The sequence below is a fragment of the Castor canadensis genome, chromosome 16 (genome assembly GCF_047511655.1).
Source record: "Castor canadensis chromosome 16, mCasCan1.hap1v2, whole genome shotgun sequence".
In the NCBI taxonomy this organism is placed as follows: domain Eukaryota; kingdom Metazoa; phylum Chordata; class Mammalia; order Rodentia; family Castoridae; genus Castor; species Castor canadensis.
In genome coordinates, this window is record NC_133401.1 from 60,811,810 (window position 1) to 60,825,295 (window position 13,486).

At 36.8% G+C, this 13,486-nt stretch overlaps 1 pseudogene; it reads left to right on the plus strand.

The window, feature by feature from the left end:
- Positions 1-10,072: 10,072 nt before the first annotated feature.
- On the plus strand, positions 10,073-11,009 carry LOC109677598 (olfactory receptor 2Y1B-like; annotated as a pseudogene).
- Positions 11,010-13,486: the final 2,477 nt, after the last annotated feature.

Genomic DNA, 13,486 nt, shown 5'->3' on the forward strand with positions numbered 1-13,486 from the left:
AGGTTCTGTGTTGGTGTCTAGTTCTTAGTGCTATTGAGAGGTGATTGGATAATGAGGGTACTCAACTGCATGGGTGAACTAATCCACTGATTAGTTCATAGCTGAATGTACTATTAAGAGACGGAAACTGATTGTTGAAAATGAGCCACAGTGGACATGCCTTTGAAGGGTGTATCTGTCTCTGGATCATTCTCTGTCTCTCTGCTTCCTGGCACCCATGAATTGAGCAGCTTTCCTCTGCCATGCCCTTCTGATAGTTTCTGCCTTATCACAGACCTAAAAGCAATAAAGCTAGCTGAGCTGGACTGAAAACTGAATCTGTGAGCTAAAATAAATTCTTTTTATTCATTTGCTCAGGTATTTTGTCAAAGTGATGGAAAGATGGATGACACATTACCTCATAATTAGTTTAGATGAAGTCATTTTTCCTGGACAAAATTTTATAGTAAACATGGTAACTAAAGTATAGAAACTGGATATGACACATGAGAACTTAAATTTAAACTTTGTTGTGTACCTTGTTAATGAATTTCCCCATTTTTTATTATCTTACCTATAAACTATGGATGATGGCATTTAAGGTAGAAGACTGCTATAAAGTTTAAGTCAGATAATGTGTGTGAAGGTGCTTTATAAACTAAAATGTGGGATGTTTTTGTTGTTTACATGATTGATGTTTTAAAGGGTGGTGAATTGTTGCACTATGTTATACTCTCCAAATCACATTGGTGTTTAAACTAAATGACTAGAGAACTTAAGTGCTCCCTTTCTACTCAAACTGTCCTTGAGTGGTACTACCAACTTCCATATGATCGATAGAGATAAAGGATGAAGGATAGAAGTTACAGGAATATTTTGCCATATTATACTGATTACCAAAAGACCCCAGAATAATGTACTTGAATATGTTAGAGCCCAACACTTCACAAAACTGTCTTCCTGGCTACATATTCATATATGTTGGCTTAATACCCCCAAATCCAGATTCCTTATATGGTTTCTTTTCCCCCCTGAAGTGCTAGGCCAGTCTGCCTGCTTCTGATTGACATGTCTTCCATATATTACATGGGTAAATGACATATAGGCATTGTACTCATTTTTAGTAAGTTCATTTGGGCTTTCTAAGGGGAAAGTGGTTTCCTAAGGAACACAGCCACGCCCATTGCTCTTAGCTACCTGTGTCTTTTCAGAAGAGCTAATTTTCTATCTGAGCATGATTAGCCCATTGGATAGTATTTCAAAGAATGCAGTGGAAACATTTATTGCCCAAATAATTTTAAGCTAAGCAGAACCCACCTGTGGAGAATGTTGTATAGGGAATGGTGCTACAATATTGCTTAAATTGATCTTTAAGTGAACTTTTGTTTTCTGCCTACTATGTGTAAAGCTAACAAATGGGCCTCAGTAACTCCATTTTGTATCTGGACTCCATTTTGTATATGCTTCTGGCTAACCATGCTTATCTTTTCCAGACTAGATCCAGCAGTAACTACTCTACTCTATTCTACTTTGAGAAATCACAGCACCAGAAACATTGAAGACATAGTTCTGGGCCAAACTGCTTCCTGGTCAATGTGCTGCTCTAATCAGAGTAGCCACCCCACTGTCTTTCAGAGGGATCAAGGACTGCCTGTTCTACTCCCTCTTCCACATTCCTACAACCACTGCCTCACAAAAGCCCTTAAAACCTCATGTTAATTACACTACAGGGCCAATGCTGTCTGTGGCATCTAGGCCTTTCCTCCTTTAGAAAGTAAATAAAACTTTGTCTCTGCTTTTAAAAAATAATGAACATGTTGAGAAAGAAATCAGGAAAACAATCTCATTCATAATAGCCCAAAAAACTACATAGGAATAAACCTACCCAAGGAGGTGAAAGGCCTCTACAAAGAAAGAAATGGAAGAAGACACTAGAAGATGGAAATACCTTCCATGTTCATGGATTGGAAGAATGAATATTGTGAAAATGGCCATGTTGCTGAAAACAATATACATATTGAATGTATTTCTCATCCAAAATTCTGTGAATTCTATTCACAGAATAGCCAAATAGCCAATGCAATACCAAGCAAAAAGAGCAATGCAACAGGATTAGAATTACTGCTTTGTAATTATACTACAGAGCTATATTTGCAAAAACAAGCATGGCACTGGCACAAAAACAGATATGTACATCAAAGGAAGAGAATAGAGGATCCCAAAATAAGTCCGTGCAGTTACAGCCATTTAACTCTCAACAAAGGTGCCAAAAACATGTTAGAGAACAGACAGACTCTTCAACAAATAGTGCTGGGAAAACTGAATATCCATATGTAGAAGACTGAAGATCCATATCTCTCACCCTGTACAAAAATCAATTCAAAATGGATCAAAGATCTTAATGTAAGACCTTAAAAAGATCACACACCATGATCAAATTGGTTTCACTCCAGGAATGCAAGTTTGGGCCAACAAAATGATAAATGCAATCAGCACATAAATAAAACCAGGCCATAGTCACATGGCCATGTCAATAGATGCAGAAAAAGCCTTTGATACTATAAGAAGATAACATAGAAAACACTTCTAAATATAGGGATAGGCAATACCTTTCTAAATAGGACTCTAATAGTTCAGGATACAATAGAAATAACTGACAAGTGGGATTGCATCAAATTTTAAAAATTCTGACAAGAAAGGAAACGTACTATAGTTAGAATACAGTGTATAGAATATGTGACAAACTCTTACTGCCTATTTAGTTCAAAAGGTATTAATATTCAGAACGTATAAATAACTCCAAAAATTAAATGCCATAAGAACAAACTCAATATATAAATGGGCAAATGAACAGACAGTTCTCAAGAATTATAAATGGCACATAAATTCGTGAAAAGATGTTCACATCCTTATCCATCAGGGAAGTGCAAATCAAAGGTACATTTGTATTCCATCTCACCAATGTCAGAAAGGCTGTCATCAAGGAAACAAACAACAATTAATGATGTCAAGGATGTGGTCAATGTGGACCCTTATACACTGTTACTGGGAATTTTAATTAGTTAAGCCACTGTGGAAATAAGTATGGAGGCTCCTCAGAAAACTAACAATGGAACTAACCATGTGATCCTATTATACCACTTGTGGGCATATACCAAAGGAATCAAAGTCAGCATACAATAAAGATACCTACATATCCATGTTTAATGCAGTACTATTCACAATATCCGAGTCATAGAATCAGCCCTGTGTTCCCAACAGATAAAGAAAATGTGTTATATATATACAACAGCACATTATTCAGCCATAAAAAAAAAGAAATTATATCATTTGTGTAATTGGAAATCACCAATAACAGTCATTAGTATCATTATCAAGTGTTATCTATTACATATAACTGCATGTGCTATTCTTTTTCAGGAGCAGTATAATTTAAAGGAACCACTGTCATACATGTGGTTGATAAAAATGACATTATGTGGCAATAAATATTTACACTAAACAAAACAACTATTTTATCAAGAAAATTCCATCAATCTCTGCTACACCTTTCTCATATGCTAAATCAATAAGCTCCATAATCATAATTAATTTGGAGTTAATCTTTTCATATTTTTCTTATGTTTGCATAGGTTCTCATGTGCATGTGTAGATTCTCACCAATCTAAAATAATGTAAGATTTATTTGGTAAACTAGTGGGTATCATGAAATCTATAATATGACTGACTACAGAATCACTTTGATGCTTTCTAAAAATGAGATACGACATTAAATTTAGGCTAAAAGAAATGTATGAACAAAGACTCTAAAGGAATGAATTGCCTCCACGCACCTGTTTTTGTTTTTTACAAGTATAGGACAACACTGCTGCCGAGATCCTACTTTGTACATCCACACCTGGATTTATAGTCTGGTGCTGTAACTAGGTAGCTTTGGAACTGTGGAAAAGTTACTTGACCCCTCTGGGCCTTAGTACCCTCCTCTGTAAAATCAAGATGATAATGTAAATACCACTCAAGACTATGGTGGGGATTAATTGGCTTAATAGGTGCAGAGTTCTTAGAATAGTGTCTGCATGAATTCAGCTTGACATGGCTGAAGCCATCTTGACTCCTTTCATGAAAGCCCTGAGTAACCATACCTTGATTTTCCTGAATAGTTTCCCAGCCAGCTGTAGGTAGATAAAACTGTTAGAGTCATATGTAGGGCTTTATAACCATATGGTGCCTCCATGGATGCACCTGACACTTAGGTATTACTTAAAAATAGACCAGGCAAGTCAGGATATAACAGACACACTTGTGCACCAGTGTGCATCATAGCACTCTTCATAATAGCCAAGCTATAGAAACAACCCAGAAACCCTACAACTGATGAACGGATGGATCAAGAAAATTTGGCATATGTATACAATGGAATTTTACCAAGCCATAAGGAATGACGACATGTAGTTTTAAGATAAATGATTGTAATTGAAGGGCATCAAGTTAAGTGAAGTAAGTCAGGCTCACAAACACAAAGGCTGCATGTTTTCTCTCATTTGTGGAAGATAGATCCAAAAGATAAACATATACACAAAAACAAATATATTAAAACTCATATGTAGAACATATTTATAATAATGAAACTACTCTATGGAGCTTGGGGAAGGGGGGGAAGAAAAAAGAATGATAGAGCATCAGTAACATTGTAAAACAAAACATCTGTGAAGGTAGGTAATATAAGGATATGTGTTGACAGCTATTGAAAAATGGGGGTTGGGAGGTAAAAGGGCAAGGGAGAGAAATGGAAGGGGTTGAATAGACCAAAATAAAGCATAATCACAGTGCTGATACATTGAGAAAAGTCTTTGAACATCAACTTAAATATTAATAATGAAAGGTAGGTAAAATAGGTACAGTGTGTGGGAGGGTACTTGTGGAAGCGAGGAGGATGAATGAAAGAGATTAAGGTGAGAGTATATGGTTGATGGATTTAATATACAAAATAGAACAACAAAACCTCTTGCAATTGCTTTAAGAGGCTCAGAAAGGGGACTAAGGGGAAGAGATGGTGGGGTGATCTACCCAATATACAGTATAAGCCTATTTGGAATAGTCACAATGAATGCCTCCTGCACAATTAATATATCCTAGTAAAAAATGGACCAGGAACATTCCAGCCTGATGAAGTCACATTTTTCCTAAATACACCCTCATGTTCTCCAAATTGCAGGGATCCAACTGGACTTGCTGCTGCCTAGAACCATACCTGTCATTAAGTTCTGCAGTAAATGACACTCTGAATCCTAGAGCTGTCTGCTTCTATTTCTTCAGTCTTGCAGCACCTTGGAGGTAATACTCATCCACTAGGACTGAGTTGCTCTGGAACAGTGCCTGATGCATAGTAAGCACTGATCTTTTGTGGATCAGTGTAAGAAGACTTTTCTCATCCTCTTAGAAAGCAACTGTAAATAGTATTTTCTACTATTTGCATCAATTTTATACAAAGTGAGACCCAAATAGGTAGTAATACTTTAAATAATTTTGATGTTTCATGCAATGGTTTCAAGTTGTCTGAATGAAAGGAGAACCACTACACTTGTCACCTTGATTATAATTAGTGCAGGGAAGACTGTCCCTTATTAAAATGTGAACATCCTTTTAGCTAGAGAACATATTTTCTGTACTTCTTTCGGGTAAAAGGAAGGCAAAGGATGAGTGTTGGGAGTATTGTAACACTAGCTCCTACTGAATAAGTGTCCACCACACACAAGAAACCTCACACGCATTGTGTCATTAATTCACAAATGGTGGCACAAGATAGGTCCCATTAACATCCTCTTACTGAGGCTCAAGCATGTCAGGAAACTTTCCAGGGTTGAAAATGTTATAAGGGCAGAGCTATTCTTTCTATGTAATATTATGGTTCCTTAAGTGGATACGGGTGATCTTATCTGTCAATTAAGATATTGACAAAAATGTGTTACTTTTTAAGTTTTTTTGTGGATAAAAACAGGAAAAAAAAATAAATACATTTCCTGTGTGTGACAGAAATATAAAACACATTTTTCATCAAGAAATAGAGATGAAGAGAGAGAATATGGTTAATGCACTTCATATACATATATGAAACAGTGATGAACCATTTTCAATTGCTTTAAGTGGGGTGGTAAGCAGGTTGAATTGGGGGGATGGAGCCGGTGATCTAACAAATGTACAATGTAAAGCTGTTCTTATTTGTCACAATGATACCTACCCCCGTCTAATGAAAATATGCTAATAAACATGCAAAAAAGAAATACATGTTGGATGAACAAACACACAAATGAAAAGATGAGCATTATATGAGAACTCCAGAAAATGAAAACATTTCAAATGTTTGGTGAATATGATAGCATTGAGGGAGACATGGAACCTGGTCTGATTGACAAAGGGCTGGTAGGTTTGGGGTCAAACTAGGGGAAATGTGAAGAATCCCAGGCTGTAGAGAAAGTAAGGTGTATTCTGAGGACACAGCATGGGGAATAGAGAGAATTGAGGACTGCAAGGAAAATTTTGGCAAGCCAATAAGTTGGTTTAATTGCTCACATTGTGACCCAGATATGGCAACACTGGTAGTCAGTTCTTCCACTGATACTACTAAGGAAACCAATAGCAATGGTCCCCAGTGCATCTGTGGTGCACTAAGCCTTAGGGTCAAGAGGTATTTTGATAATATGCCAGCTCTATCTTGGTCTCAGTTGCTTAGGGTATATGGTGAGGATGCTACCATCACTCTGGTTATGATCCTCTGCAAAGTCTCTGCTAGAGAGTGAAACCATAAATAATGATGATTTCTCCAGGATAGGAGCTCTGACCCAAGACTTCTGCCACAAAAGAAACCAAGACCAAAGAGGGACATATCAACCCTGAAAATCTCTGGATGGCAATAGTCTCAACTGGGTCACACAACACCCTTGATGCAACAGAAATGGGTGTACTAATGCAATAGTTTTCTTTCCTGGAATCCTGGGTGAGTATTGGCTGAGTGAGCTGCTCTAGATTCACAGTTTAAAACCAGAAAAAAAGAAATGTTCCATTAGGTACTTAACACTGGGTTTCACTTCTGTTGGTTGCCTGTTTTGAGGATGTAGAAATGTTAAATATAGGCAAAAAGTCTTTTATTGCTGATAATCTTTCTTTCTCTTTCACCCATGGCCCTATCCACCCACCCTACAACAAAGAACATGTAGAAAATATTCGCACTTGCATAGTTATCTCTGACTGGATAAATGTAGGAGTATAAGCATTCTAATATAAAGTTTGAATGTTGATTTCAAATAATTTTTAAATCCTTTCTATAATAACTCATATCCTAAAATGCCAAGGGCCTATATACAAAATAAATTGTATACATCAGAGGCAAGAGAAAAAGTACAAAGGCATGGTCATTGTTATTGAAGAAAAATAAAAAAACACATGGTGGAACAGTAGACAAATCTTTCTTTCTCTTTCACCCACAGCCCTATCCATCGACCCTACAACAAAGAACATGTAGAAAATATTCTTACTTGCGTATTTATCTCTGACTACATAAGCTTAGGAGTATAACTATTCTAATATAAAGTTTGAATGTTGAGTTTAAGTAATTTTAAAATCCTTTCTATAACTCATATCTTAAAATGCCAAGGGTCTATATGCAAATAAATTGTATACATCAGAGGCAAGAGAAAAAGTACAAAGGCATAGTCATTGTTTCTGAAGAAAAATCAAAAAACACATGGTGGAACAGTAGACAAAAGGAGGGTATCCATCCCAAATGGGGATATGATTCTGTGTGAGGTGTCAAAAGTTAAAAGAAACAATTTATTGATTTAGTCTTTGAATGTTAAGTAAGCTGACTGGACTCAAACCCTGGTTATCTTCTATTATATTAAGAAATGTGTTTGTGGTACTTTGGGCATTTAAGAGTGTTGAAAATCACCCTAAAAACTTGAGGGATACGTTGTGATTCAGTGTGACTTCTGTGTGAATGGGAAGAGGGCCATTTTGGAGAATGATTGCGTCTATAGAAGAATAGATGGTGATGGAGAATGGGTAGAAAGATTGCTTGATCCCTAGCAAGCTTTGATAGTGAGCTAATCTCCCAAACACTAGTAAAAGAGCTACACATGTGTGAATAATAGTAGGAAGCAAAAACATACTCAAAATTTAAAAAACATAGTGTAACAATGAAGGCGATTAGGAAGGAAAAGGTAGAAGGCAGGGTTAGTTAAAATCCTTGTGCTACTAAATGTGCAACATAGATGTGTAATAGCTGTTGCACAGAAAAGAGATTTCTGGGAAATTTATGTGCAACACACATGGATCCAGGGTTTAAAAATGCATTCAGTAGTTCTTCAACAATGTCTGTTGAGAACTTTTTATTCCCCTGACACTGCACTGAGCAGTGGAGATACAATGCTGAATAAATTAAGCATACCCAGTAGCATGGCACTTAAAGAATTGTGGTGCAGACTGACAAATTTTAAAAGTGCACGTAGCCTATTCATTGTCACTTCACATTGTATCAGTGAAGTTAATATGTATCAAAATCTTATAAAACAATATGCCTTTTATTTTATATTTAAATGATCTGAGAGTCTCAGAGAGGAAGGAGTCTTCACGAGATGTGACCTGGGTAGTGATAAAGGTGACATGTACAGATCTGACCATGGACTTCATACAAAGGTGGTCATTCAGACACTCATGTGCTGGTTAAGCAACATAGGTATTAACATTTTGTGTTTCAAATTCACATTTTCTCCATTTTTTCTGCAGGTGCATTATGCATGTCATCCAAACACATTCCTGGCATTGAAGCTCTGATGATGACCTTGAAGTACAGCAGATTTAATGAAAAGAGAAATGTGTTAATTTGGCAAAACTAGCCATACTAGTCATAGATGTTTACTGGTTTATTTGCTTCCTTTCTTTTGAATTTTCTTTATACTATTTAGATTTTTGTCACAAGAAATATCAGCTTTTAAAAGAAGGTAACATTTTATGCATATCCCACTGCCATGGTTCACTGAAGTATGTTGCAGTTAATTCTAGGTTTCCTTGTGGAAATGGATTTTCACAAAACTTGAAGAATCAAACGTTTCACTCAACTAACATTGTTTAATATCTACTACCTGCCATGGATTTAATTAAGCACCTCTTACATGCCATAAGTGAAGGCATTAATATTTAAAAATTCACCATATTTTGTAGCACCCAGGAGTTCACAGCTTGTAGAGGGATAAAGACATGTAAAAAACTCAGTGTGTAGGACAAGTGCTAGAGAGAAACTGTACAAAGAAGATTTGGCTAAAAAGTACACTTTCTAGGAAGTTCAGTAATAAATTCTTTTCATTAGTAAAAAAGTGCTGGGGGGTACTCCCAGTCTGATCACTCATGATAAGAACTAATTCGTGGCAAATTCTTTCTTTCCCTTCTCTACTCCACTGTTCTACACTCTACCCAGTCCTTTGCATAACAAGGTCCAGATGAGCACACAGGAATCCAGCTTGTGACTCCAGCCTGTTTAGACCTCGATCTTAATATAGAAACATTCCATGCACTAAGTTAAGAAGAAGAAAAAAATGAGATTTTCACATTAGATTTTCTTTACTTATTAACTGAATAATTTATCAATTTTGCAATGCTAGTTGTTGAAATCAGTGTCTTCCATATGTTAGACAAGACCTTTACTAGTAGGTTGTACCCTAGATCTACATTTGATTTTTAATACTAGTTTCCATGTTATTATATTTAGATTCTGATCACAGTGCTGAAAGGGAGGCATTACATCATTTCTATTTGGAGAAAGGAAGCCTCAGAGCCAAGGACTGAGTGGTCTCAAAAAAGTCATGGGAAAAAAAAGGCAGCAAGACTAGAATTCAAACCAAGACCACATCACCCTAAGTCAGTGATCAGCAGTCTAAACAAGAGAAAAGAAAGAATATTGGACAAACATAAAAGGATAGCAAAACAAAAAATGAAATCTATGATTTTGGAATATTTACAGAAAGTTGGGGATAATGTTTTTACATGTATTTTCCATAGGAGACATTGAATTGTCTTCTGATATTTGTGTAGGTGAAAGGCTATGGGAAGATTCAACACCAGTTCAGGAGAGGGCTTCATTTTGGTGGGCTTCTCTGATTGGCCTCAACTGGAACTCATTCTTTTTGTCATCATTTCAATTTTCTACTCCTTGACTCTTTTTGGTAACACTACCATCATTGTTCTCTCCCAACTGGACCTTTGACTTCATTCACCCATGTACTTTTTTCTCTCTCACCTCTCTTTCCTAGACCTCTGCTATCCCACCAGCATTGTGCCCCAGCTTCTGATCAACCTTCATGGACTTGACAGGACCATCAGCTATGCAAGGTGTGTGGCCCAGCTCTTCATTTTCCTTGCCCTTGCCACCACAGAATGTGTGCTCCTGGTGGCGATGGCTTTTGGCCACTATGATGCTATCTGTCATCCACTCCATTATACCACCATTATGCACTTCCTTCTCTGCCAAGTATTGGCTATGGCTTCCTGGTGGGGTGGTTTAATGAACTCCATAATTCAGACAAGTATTTTCATGGCTATGCCACTCTGTGGCCATCAACTGAATCACTTTTTCTGTGAGATGCCCATATTCCTAAAATTGGCTTGTGAGGACACAAGAGGAAAAGAAGCCAAGATGTTTGTGGCCAGAACCATATTCTTGGTCTTTCCTGCAGCAATAATTCTAAGCTCCTATGCCCACATTGCCAGGGTAGTGCTGAAGGTCAAGTCAACAGCTGGGTGCAGAAAAGCCTTTGGGACTTATGGATCCCACCTCCTGGTGGATTCTCTATTTTATGGCTCAGCTATTTTCACTACCTCCAACCTACTCACAGGTGTTCTGAGAGCAAAAGAAAGTTTGTTGCCCTTTTTTATATTATAATCACCCCCATGCTCAATCCTCTGATCTATACACTGAAGAACAAGGATGTTCAGGGGATTTCTGGAAAGTTCTAGGGAGACACTGAGAATCCAGGAAGTAAACTTCTCTGCCATATCTCTGATATCTTGAAACCCATCCTGTTCTTTGCAGGTTATTGGTCAGCAGAAAAGAGCCCTCAGTAGACCTCAGGGTTTTAGTGCCTTTGTTCTAATTGGAGATGGCTGGAGATGCTTTCTAGTTCGGCATCTATGCTTGTAGTGCCAGAAGGAGTAAGAGCTGATTTGTGTCACAGCTTTCGGCAAGCATGTGCTTAGCTACAGGGTTATTCTGGTCACATGTGGAGAGTAGTTATGCAGTCTAGGCATTACTGAGAGTGAAGGAAGACTTACTTAAATGCCATCTACAAAGCCTGTGATTCCCTATGTGGAGTCATGTAGATGGCCCTTTGATTACAGCAAAGGACCTGAGTTTATTGCTATTTTTCTCATTAATTGTTACCATGACCACATCCCTTCACATCTCAAAGACTGTTTCTAAGTTCTCTAACATTTGCTACCCTTCTGACTTCTAGCAGATACTATTACTTAGAGCAAAGGAGATTGTGGTCAAAGGTACTTCATAGAACATGTAGAATATTAGATAGACTCTTATTACCAACTTGAGTTAAAAACTGAAGTCATTGTGGTAGCACTGGAAAAGGGAGGCATCCTGATCTTATCAGCTCAGCCAAGGAAACACCTTTCCTTACTGTCATGGAAAAGGAATTTTCATACAAGAGAGAGGGGATAGAGAATGTAGGGGCATAGGAAGTGGTATAGGATAGAAGAAAGACTAAATAGTAAAACAAATGTTATAATAGAGACAGGGAAGTTCTGTGGTATGGTGATGGGGGAAATAAAATGGTACGAGGCTAAAGACAGAAGACAGTAGATTCAGGAAATTCCACAATCATCATTTGCTCTCATGTACTTCAATGATGGATTCATATCAGAGTGCGGGTAGCTTTGTAATTAAACTTTTGCCCTCATATGTGCATATACTAAATAATTAGGGCATGAAAATAAAAATGGAAGATTATAAAAAGTTCAAAAGAGAATATAAAATAATTTTCTATAGCATTCTTTTGAACATAAAGTGTTAACATTTTATAACTTTTTTCTTCAAGTGCATAAAAACAAATTAATATTAAAATAACTTAGTTTTTAAAGATGATTTCGTGTGTGATTTTAAAAAAATCATAATTCTTCTTTTGCTACTTCCTAAAATTATGTCAGATTCATAGCAACATAGTTCATTCCCAATGAACATTGTTTGCATGTGGATAGTAATATTTTCAGATTTTTAAAATAAGCTAAAGCATATATATTTACTATGCATAAAATGCAACAAAAAGTACATTTTAAGAAACCTTTATATTTCAATTAAAAACTTATTTTTTGCATTAGTGAGTTAAGGTGATGAAAATAATACCTTGGGCAGCCAAAGTACACTTACTTTCTTAAGAATACCAATGGACAAAGCAACTGAATTAAAAATTTTGCACAGAGGGCTAGGGGTTTAGTTCAGTGATAGAGTGCTTGCTTACCAAATATGAGACCCTGAGTTCAAACTCCAGTACTGCCAAAAACTCATAACTTAAAAACTTGCTCCAGTTTAAGTTTCATTATAATATTTTAGAATACTAGGGACAAGTAAACAAGTAATAGTCCCACATATTTCCAGAGAAGACCAGCCAATTTCACATAAAAGATCAAAATCAGTCTTCTCAATGGCATCACTGAAGCTAGAAAACAATAAGGCAGTGCCTTCAAAATTCTGAAGAGTATCGTATCCTGCCTAGAATTCCAAAACCAGCCCATTTCTCAAGTGAGTGAGTACACAACAGGGCATTTTTCAGTTCTGCGAAATTAAGAGAAATTTAAGCTGCCCTATGCATTTCTGAAGAACTCTGGAGGATATGTTTCACCAACACAAGAGTACAAACAAAGAAAGAAGATGAACTCAGGATGCAAGAAACAGGGGATCTAACCAAGAGAGGCAAAAGAAATCCCTAAGGTGATAAGGGAAATCTCAAAATAGAAGCCATGGAGCAGACTGGGAAAGCATCGGAATTGGGGCTGGTCAGATGACTCCAGAAGAGACTTCTTAGGAAGATGAAGTCATAACCTAATGTGTCCGAATATGAAAGGTTTCTGTAACTGAAAGAAAGTGTCACTATATGTTCTTGAAAATGCAATCACATGATAAAAAGATAGGATTATTAACTTCAGGAAAAGCAAAAACTATTAATGGAAAGGAAGAGTAATTGTAATATATGTTTGGGCACTAAGTAACATTTCCATTTTACTTATCTAACCATAATTGAAAATAGCTGTATGGGAAGCCTGGAGGTATGGGAAATGTGTCTTGTGTAGTTCTGCAGGTAGATAGGAAATGAAAGAGAAGTTAATCCTTATCTCACATAAAGGGAAGTCATAGATGAATCTACCTTGGCCTGTTTGAGCTACTGTAATATAATACCAGAAACTGGGTGACCTATAAATAACAGAAGTTTATTTCACACAGTTCCATAGACTG